The following is a 10201-nucleotide window of genomic DNA, read 5'->3' as shown; positions in this document are numbered from 1 at the left end:
TTCTTAGTCCGGGAAGGGGAAGGTACGCAATTTCCTATTTACTATGTCAGTAGAACTCTAGGCGAGGCCAAAAGAAGGTATCCTCACCTTAAAATATTGGCGCTCGCTTTGCTAAGCGCCTCCAGAAAGTTAAAACTATACTTTCAATGTCACCCCATATGTGTCGTAACCTCTTACCCACTGAGGAACGTCATGCACAAACCTTAGCTCTCAAGCCGGTTGGCCAAATGGTCCGTCGAAATCAGCGGATACGATATCGAGTATGGACCCCGAACCTCCATAAACTCTCAAATTTTGGCAGACTTCATGGCCGACTTTATGCTGGCCTTAATACCTGAAGTCGAAAGGGAATTATTTCTCACCTCGGCGACTGCCTCGAGATAATTTTGACCTTTTCTATGGACGGTGCCTTGAACACAAAGGGGTTCGGGCTCGGAATCTTGTTAAAACAACCTATGGGGAATGTAGTTAGGTAGTCTATTAGAACTGTGAAATTGAATAACAATGAGGTCGAGTTTGAGGACATGATTGCAGGTCTCGAATTGGCCAAAAGCCTTGGGGTCGAGGTGATCGAAACTAAGTGCGACTCCCTCCTCGTGGTAAATCAAGTCAATGGGATAGTCAAAGTGAAAGAGGAATGGATGCGAAGGTATTAAGACAAGTTATAGGTAACGCTACATTATTTCAGAGAATAGACCCTGCAGCATGTACCCCAATATCATAACAACGAGGCCGATGCCCTGGCTATCCTGGGGTCATCAGTCGATGATGATGAATTCAGTTCGGGAATAGTGGTGCGGCTCATTAAATTAGTGATATAAGAGGGCTGCGCCGAAGTAAACTCAATAAGTTTAACTTGGGATTGAAGGAACATGTATATTTATTAATTGAAGACCGGAAAATTGCCCTTGGATCCTAAAGAATCGAGAGCCCTGCGTACTAAGGCTGCCATATTTATCTTGGTCGAAAGGACATTGTTCAGGAGAACGTTCGACGGCCCGCTAGCCAGATGCTTGGGTTCGGGAGATACCGAATATGCCTAGAGAGAAGTTCACGAAGGCACTTGCGGGAACCATTCGGGGGCAAAATCCTTGTCCGAAAATTAATCAGGGCCGATTATTACTGGACCGAAACGGATAAAGATGCGAAGGACTTTGTATGAAAATGCGACGATTGCAAGAGACACGCACCAATGATCCATCAACCAAGAGAGCTACTCCACTCGGTCTTGTCTACGTGGCGATTTATGAAGTGGGGAATGGACATTGTCGGTCCCCTACTATGGGTACCCGATAAAGAACAATTCATAATGTTTGTGATCAATAATTTTTCTAAATGGGTCGAGGCTCCAGCATTTGAAAAGGTCCGGGAGAAAGAAGTCATTGACTTCATCTAGGACCACATAATATGTCTATATGGAATACTATTCGAGGTCGTTTGCGATAATGGAAAACAATTCATCGGTAGCAAGGTAAGTAAATTTATCAAAAATTACAAGATCGGGAAGATATTATCAACACCTTATCACCCTAATGTAAACAGACAGTCAGAATCAACAAACAAGACCATACTTCAAAACCTAAAAAAGAGGTTGACCGGTGCGAAAGAGAAATGGAAGGAGATCATACCTGAGTAATATGGGCATAACATACGTCTTCGAAATCTAATATCGAGGCCACCCCGTTCTCATTAGTCTACTGCGCTGAAGGCTTAATACTAGTCGAAGTGGGAAAACCGAGCCTCATATTCCAATATGTGACAGAAGAGTCAAACGGTGAGGCCATGATCACGAGCTTGGAACTATTGGATGAAAGGCGGGAGGCCGCCCTAGTCCGATTGGCCACCCAGAAATAGCGAATAGAAAGATACTACAACCAAAAAGCCAACCCCCGACACTTTAAGATCGGAGACTTGGTGTTAAGGAAGGTAACATTACACACCCGGAACCCGAACGAGGGGAAGCGAGGACCAGATTAGGAAGGACCATATCGATTCTTCATAATTACCGACAAAGGCTCGTATAAACTCGAAGTAGGAAACATTGTGCAACTATAGAACAACTGGAATGTGACACACTTAAAGCGGTACTATTGCTAAGGTACAAACCCAATTACTCTTTATTCATGTTATGACTCAGAACGGCCAAGGATGGATGTGATTGTTAGGTCTGAAAGCACACGTTGCACTCTTTTTCCTTTGAAGCAGTTTTGTCCCAAAACGGATTTTTTGGCAATGTGTTTAATGAGGCAACAGTAAAAAGTAATAACTTATATTAGAAGACAAGTTTCAAATCAGAGTCAATGATCGTTTATTTCAAATCATCTGTATCCGAGCCCTTACAAGTTCAGCCTCAAATACTAGGGGGCATTACCCTCGGATTAAGTTTTTTAGCGAAGGAAAAAAGAAAACATTGTAAGTTTTTTAGCCTAAAAGCTAAGGCATGGTGGTTAGGATTCATTTTAAGGGCCAAACGGCCGTATGAACCGCACTCACAAGGTCCACTCTATCCATGGCACAAACTCTTATGCGATTTCGATCATGTACTTTGCACACTAAGAAATGAAAGAAAGTTCGGCTTTGCTATTATGCATTCTTCTTGTTTCTTCAATTCTGGATCCTAGAGCCCACGGGCTACCCCTTACTCGGGTACTATCGAGCCCGCGGGCTACCCCTACATAGGGAAAATTGAGCCCACGGGCTATCCCTACTTGGGGACTATCGAGCCCATAGTCAACCCCTACTTAGGGACTATGGAGCCCAAAGGCTACCCCTACTCGGAGAATGTTTCCAGACGAAAACTCGGACAACCCGGACTATTGAAATCCCGGAGACACCAAACCTATTAGGCGGTTCCCAAATAGAAAAAGCTATGGCCACCCTAAAAATGGCCCGGAGACGTCCGAAATTCGTAATCAGAAAGTAAGGCCTTTACAAACACTCAAAACCTGCTAAAAGGTTACCATCGGCAAAAGCATCATCTAAAAACACTTAAGCATCTTGGAAACTTTAGGTCGCACTGAGGTTTTGAAGCTACGAGCAAACAAAGTTTCATCAAAGTTGGGCTCCGTTCGGACATCCGAAAACAAATGCCCCATAACTACATTTGATTCTATGCTAAGGCATTAAAAACATTACATGAATTGAAATTGCAAAAAGGAGTTGGAAAAAGTAAATACACGATGTTGCCAGAAAGGGAAATTTTCATATATATATATTTCGAAATATACTCACAAAGGCCCAATAAAAATAACCTCAAAATAAACAAAACATTATACATAAGGAAAAACAAAAACTGAAAAGGTTCTAAGGCATCTATGCCTTGTCTTCACTAGGGCCCAACTCATCGCCAGAACAGTTAGAGCCCTTAGATCCCTCTTAACCCTCGGAGCCTTCGGCACCCCCAGGCTCGTAGAGCTCCTTTGCCTCGGCCTCGAGCTTCAAAGATTCCTCGATCTCGGTCGATAAGTCGAAGCCTCGGGCATGGAGATTTTCGAGGGTCTCTCTGTGGGATAGCTACTTCACGTACTCAGCCTTTGTGTTCAGGCGGGTCTCGGCTTACTCCACATCGGCCTTATATTGGGACACATTCCTCGGCATTAGCAGATGTTGTGTCTAATTTGGACTTCAGTGCCTCATATTCTCTTTCGAGGGCATTATGTTCTGTGACTGTCGAGCTCAGCTATGCTCGAATATCATCATGCAGTTGAGATCACTTATCAGCTTTATCCTTCGCTACCCAGAGTTAGTTCTCAGACGATGCCAGCTCTGCCTTTTTCCTTCTCCGAAGCCAGCAGGTCCATCATGCCCTTCCACCCTTCGGTCATAGCCTGGACCTCGTTCATCTCGTTTAGGAGCTGGTCGATCAGGTTAATCTTCTGTTGGACCTGCAAAGTTATGTTGTTAGTCACCACGACTAGCTCCTCATTTTTAGCTTCAAAGACCTTTACCTTTTCAACCAGGTAGGCATGTTCCCGCTTTAGGGTCGAGGCCTCCTTTTGAGCCTTTTCTAGCTCGGCATGGAGGTCTTTAAGGGCCTCATCCTATTTCTCACTAAGAAGCATGTACATGTCCTTCTTCCGGACCTACTCTTTGAGCTCGAACTCGAGCCGGCTGATTTCTAAGCGGTACCGGAGGAAGCACTCATGGTGGAGCAGGCATCGGAGGAGCACATGCTGTGCCTCGTTGAATAACCTTGACGTGCCCACATCTTTCATATTTTCCTGGTCCACCTCGATCACCAGGCATTGGAGGTAGCTAGCTACGCCCACCGAAGCAGATAGGAACCGAACATCCTCCGGGACTATAAGAAAGACCATTCTCTTGCGCACGGGATCCACGCTCTGTGTGGGAAATTTCTTCAGTAGTTATGGTCTCGAACTCGGCCCGCCAGCTCCCGAGGGCATGTCCTTCTTTGGGATCTCTAGGTGTCCCAGCACGAAAAATTCCTCCAATGTGGACATGTCCATTCCGTAGAAAAAGGAGTTGAGTGTATCATCTGAAACCTGCACTCCCTCAATTGACTGTTATTTGCCCGTTTGGGCCTTTTCAAGCATGGACTCAGTACAGGAAGGCGTCTCTATGATATCAATGACACTAGTCACCTCCTTTAGGATAGGAGCAGCTTCCTCTGAGGGCATGAGCTCCGTCTCCCCCTCAGGTTCCCGAGCCTGAAAGGGATCGGCCTCATGGCCCCCTTTCTTGGTCGTCACCTGCTCCTCAGTGGGGGTCGATCCATGGGCGACAAAGATGTCATCTTCTTCAGGCTTGTCCCTTAGCCGGTAGAGATAGCCAGGGTCTGGTGCCCTGGACTTGGTATTCTTCTTGGGCTTCCAGGCCTGGGTGGCCGCCCTCTTCTTCCTCCGACAAAGACAGATCCTCATCCTCATTAAGCGGCCTACGTTCAGTGGTCTTAGGAAGACCTGCAAGAAAAGGGGAAAGAGTTAACACTATGTAAGCAAAAAGAGTGATGGTAACAATTTCGGGAAAGAATTTCACCATGAGAATGGGCATCCTATCTGCTCTTCAAAAGCTTGCACCATGCATGCTCGGAGTAGGGAATCTGCTTAAAAATCCCCTCAATCCACTACGTGAATCGGGGGATTGCATCTGGAACTCGGGCAACAGTTGTATGACCACAAACACAAGCAATGAGAAATAGAAATAAAAAGGAAGAAATACCCAAGAAAGACAATACTTACGAGATGCATTCCACTCCTCGGGGAACGGCAGAAACTCTGGGGGAATCAGGTCTTCGACCTTCATCTTAACGAACCTCCCCTGCCAACCTCGGTCCCAGTCCCGGTCCCCATCAATGCTAGAGAAAGGAGCCTTGCTTGCTATAATCATCCGAACGGTCATTTTGAGAGTATTAGCCTTGAACCCCTTTTTATTGTTTCCTCCATCTCATTTTGTAGTTACGTGAATTGCCGGGAGAGGTTTGGTTTTTGGTTTCGGAGTGAATTGGGACACATAGTCCCTAAATTGGGAGTTTAAGTTCTAGAAATTGACCGTAGTTTGAATTGTGTAAAAATGACTCCGCAATGGAATTTTGACGATTTCAATAGCTCCGTATGATAATTTTGGTCTTCGGAGCATGTCCGGATGTAGATTTGGAGGTCCGTAGGTCATTTCGGCATTAATTGGCGAAAGTTGAAAAATTGGATTATTTTTTGGAAGTTTGACCGGGAGTGGACTTTTTGATATCAGGGTCGTATGCTAATTTCGGATGTTGGAGTAGGTCCGTAATGTCAATTTTAAATTGTGTGCAAAATTTGCAGTCAATCGGACTTGATTTGATAGGTTTTGGCGTCGAATGTAGAAGTTAGAAGTTCTAAAGTTTATTAGGCTTGCATCGATGTCCAATTCATGTTTTTAGCATTGTTTGATGTGATTTGAAGGCTTGGCTAAGTCTGTATGATAATTTAGGACTTGTTGGCATATTCGAACAGGGTCCCAGAGGCATCGGTGTGATTCAGATTGAATCCGGAATAAATTGTGGGCTTGTGAAAATGCTGAAGCTCCTAGTTCTGGTGTCATCGCATCTGCGAGCCCGCATCTGCACAAGCGGAAAGTCTAGCCATAAGTGGAATCTGCACCTGCGATGGTGTTTCCGCAGCTGCAGCATCGCAGGTGCGACTTAGGCCTCGCAGAAGCGACTTCACTGGGTCGAAAGGCCTTATTTTCGAGGGTTTGATTCATATCTCATTTTGGTATTTTGGGAACTCGGTGGGAGACGTAATTTTGAGGGATTTTCAGAGGAAACATTTCGGGAAGGATTCTTGACTCATTTTTTATTAATCTCCACTAATCTATAATTAGTTTCTTCATTTAATTAAGGATTTGGGTTGAAAAATTTCAGAAAAACGATGAAAGTTCTTAGACCGAATATTTGGGTTTTGAAAGGCCAAATGAGGTCACATTTGAGTAATTTTGGTATGGGTGAACTCGATATCAAATGGGTATTCGTATTTTGTGACTTCTACCCGATTTCGTGACATGGGCCCGGGTCAGCTTTTTGGGGTAATTTTTCAATTCTTTGCTAAAGTCATAGCTTCATTATTAAATTAGTTTCTTATAGGCATATTTATAGTATGTGATTGTTTTGGCTAGATTCGAGCTGAAGGCAGTTGGAAAGTCGAGGGAAAGATATTCTTATTGATTGATTGAGCGAGATTTGAGGTAAGTGACTTGTCTAACCTTTTGTGGAAGAAACTCCCCTTAGGTTTTGGTACTGTTATGATATTTGCAATACGTGAAGGCCATGTACGTAAGGTGACGAGTGCATACATAGGTTAAATGTTGAAACATTCAGTTCTTGATGAGTATTTTTCTTTTAATTCCTTAACAGAGGTGCTCTAGCATGTGTAGTCATCATGTTTAGCCTAATATCGCATGCCTATGTCTCTTAACGCTTACTTGGAACTTGTGCAACATGCTTAGTTGAATTCCCTGCTTCCTTTATTTTGTATTCAGTCTCTAACCGTTGGATTCCTTGCTGTAAATTCGTTGTTCCATAGGTTATGAGTTATGTATTTACTTTTGGGACTACGAGGCGGTACCTCGGGAGCGCCCCTATTGCATATTTATTTTTGGGACTATGAGGCAGTACCTCAGGAGATTCCCTGTTGTGTATTTACTTTTAAGACTACGAGGAAGTACCTCGGGAGCGCCCCTGTTGCATATTTACTTTTGGGACTACGAGGTGGTACCTCGGGAGCTTTCACTATTATGTATTTACATTTGGGACTACGAGGCGGTACCTCGAGAGCGCCCTTGTTATTTACCTTTATTTGCTATGTTGTTACCTTTCTATAATTTCTCATTGTTTAAATTTTTTGTCATTTCATTATATTGTTATATCTTCTCCCTTGTTTCCCTTTTATTCCAGTATGGCCCTGACCTGACCTCGTCACTACTCTACAGAGGTTAGGCTTGGCACTTACTGGGTATCGTTGTGGTGTACTCATACTATACTTCTGCACATCTTTTTGTGCAGATCCAAGTACCGCTTACCAGACCAGGTACCAGTGAGCTAGACCATACGTGGAGACTTCAAGGTACATCTGCCAGTGTCCGCAGACCTCGGAGTCTCCCTCTATCTCTATGATGTTGTTTTCTTTATTTTCATTATACTTTGATGTATAGAGACACTTAGCATTTTCTCTATAGAGCTTGTGACTTATTTCTACCTGATTTTGGGAGTTGTCATTATTTCGAATCGCAGTACTTATTAAATTCATATGGTGAGGTTGCGTTTCAGTTTTATATTCATTTATTTCGCAAAATTGTTTGTGTTACCTAGTCTTAGAGACTAGGTGACGTCGCGACATCCCACTGAGGGAAATTGGGGTCGTGACAAATTGGTATCAGAGCTCTAGGTTCATAGGAGTTATAAATCATAAGCAGGTTTAGTAGAGTCTCGCGGATCGGTACGGAGAAATCTGTACATATCTTCGGGAGGCTATGGAACTGTAAGGAAAAGCATCACTTCTTTGATTCCTTATCATGTGAGATGTTCACTTCGGATTCTAAGTTTCTATCTTTCTATTCTCTCACAGATTGTGAGGACACGTACAGCAAGATCAGATGACCAGACACCCGCCCCCTGTTAGAGACGCGAGAGGTCACAGCTGGGGTAGAGGCCGAGGACATCTAAGTGGTGCAGCCAGAGCACCCGCATGAGCTTCTACAGAGGAACCACGAGTAGCTCCAGTTAGAGGGCAGGCACCTGAGATGCCTGCTACTGCACCAACCCTCCAGGAGACTCTCACCCAGTTTCTGAGCATGTTCAGCACCTTGGCTCAGGCAGGATTGATAGCACTTACTCCTGCCACATCTCAGGCTGGGGGAGGAGCAGAGACTCATGCCGCTCGTACCCCAGAGCAGCGGATCCAGGTCGAGCGGGTCCCCGAGATCATACTGATGCAACCGGTAGCTCCAGTTCAGCCCGAGGTTAGGGCAGTAGTTTTTGAGGGGGAGCAGCTCAAGCTCGAGAGGTACAAGAAGTACCACCCTCCTACTTTCAGTGGCTTGGTGTCAGAGAATGCCCAGGGTTTTCTTGAAGAGTGCCACTTTATCCTCTGTACTATGGGTGTTGCAGAGTCTAGTGGGGTTTTTTTCACTACATTCTAGCTTAGAGCGACCTATCAGTGGTGGCGAGTATATTAGTTGGGTAGTCCGGCCGAGGTAAATTCAATCACTTAGACTCAGTTCTCAGATATGTTCTTGAGGGAGTATGTCCCCCAAAGTCTCAGAGATGCATGGCACGCAGAGTTTGAGCAGTTGTGCCAGGGTTCTATGACCGTGTAAGTGCGGTTCGGTTCAGTGATTTGGCCAGGCATGCACCAGCCTTGGTTGCTACTATTCAGGAGCGGGTTCGTCGATTTATTAAGGGGCTCAACCTCAGTATCAGGTTTAGCGTGGATAGAGAGTTAGAGATGGACATCGCATACCAGCAGGTGATGGGGATCGCCAGGAGATTGGAGGGTATGTTGACTGGGGAGGGAGAGGAGAGGGAGGACAAAAGGTGTCGAGAGTCTGGCACATATAGAGGTACTCATTTTCCAGATGTAGCTCATCAGGGTAGGGGCTATGTGGGTCACTCTGTTCATTCAGCACTTCTAGCTGCCAGCGGTGCTCCGACACTCCTAGGCCCCACGCTCCTTATTATGCACCGCCATGTCTAGTGCACCTCCTACATGGGGTGCTTTCAGCGATCAGTCCGGCCGATCATGACTAAGCCAGTCACAGTAGACACGTCCTTCGAGAGTTTATTGTGAATGTGGCGACACTCGTCATATGGTGAGGGATTTCCCCAGACTCAGGAGGGGTGCGCGTCCACAGACTCAGGCACTGCGTGCTCCACTGGATCCTTAGGCTATGGTTACAGCACCAGCTGCTACCCCACCTCCACAGCCAGCTTGAGGTGGAGGTCGGACAGGTATAAGTCGCCTTAGAAGGGGAGGCCATGCCAGATATTATGCCATTCCTGCTAGGACGGAGGCAGTTGCATCCGATTCGGTCATCATATATATTGTTCTGGTCTGTCATAGAGATGCCTCAGTCTTATTTGATCCAGGCTCCACTTATTCCTATGTGTCATCTTATATTGCCCAATATTTAGGTGTATCCCGTGATTCTCTGAGTCCTCCTATCTATGTGTCTATACCCATGGGTGATTCTATTGTTGTTGACCATGTATATCGGTCGTGTTTGATTGTTCTTAGTGGTTTTGAGACCAGAGACAATTTATTATTGCTTAGTATGGTGGATTTTGATGTTATTTTGAGCATGGACTAGTTGTATACCTATCACGCTATCCCTGATTATCATCTAAGATGGTGTCTTTGGCTACACCAGGTCTACCGCGGCTAGAGTGGAGAGGTACCCTAGATCATGTTCCTAGTAGGGTTGTCTCATTTCTAAAGGCTCAGCGGATAATTGAGAAGGGGTGTGATACATATTTGGCATATGTGAGGGATGTTACTGATGACACTCCCACCGTCGAGTCAGTCCCGGTAGTGAGGGATTATTCATACGTATTTCCGGCAGATCTTCTGGGCATGTCGCCCGACAAAGATAACGACTTTGGCATTGATTTATTACCGGGCACTCAGCCCATTTCTGTTCCACCTTATCATATGGCCCCGGCAGAGTTGAAAGAGTTAAAGGAACAATTGCAAGAGTTTCTTGATAAGGGCTT

Source organism: Nicotiana tomentosiformis, chromosome 7 (assembly GCF_000390325.3).
Source record: "Nicotiana tomentosiformis chromosome 7, ASM39032v3, whole genome shotgun sequence".
In the NCBI taxonomy this organism is placed as follows: domain Eukaryota; kingdom Viridiplantae; phylum Streptophyta; class Magnoliopsida; order Solanales; family Solanaceae; genus Nicotiana; species Nicotiana tomentosiformis.
The sequence above is the reverse complement of the archived record's forward strand: the minus strand, read 5'-3'. Positions refer to the sequence as shown.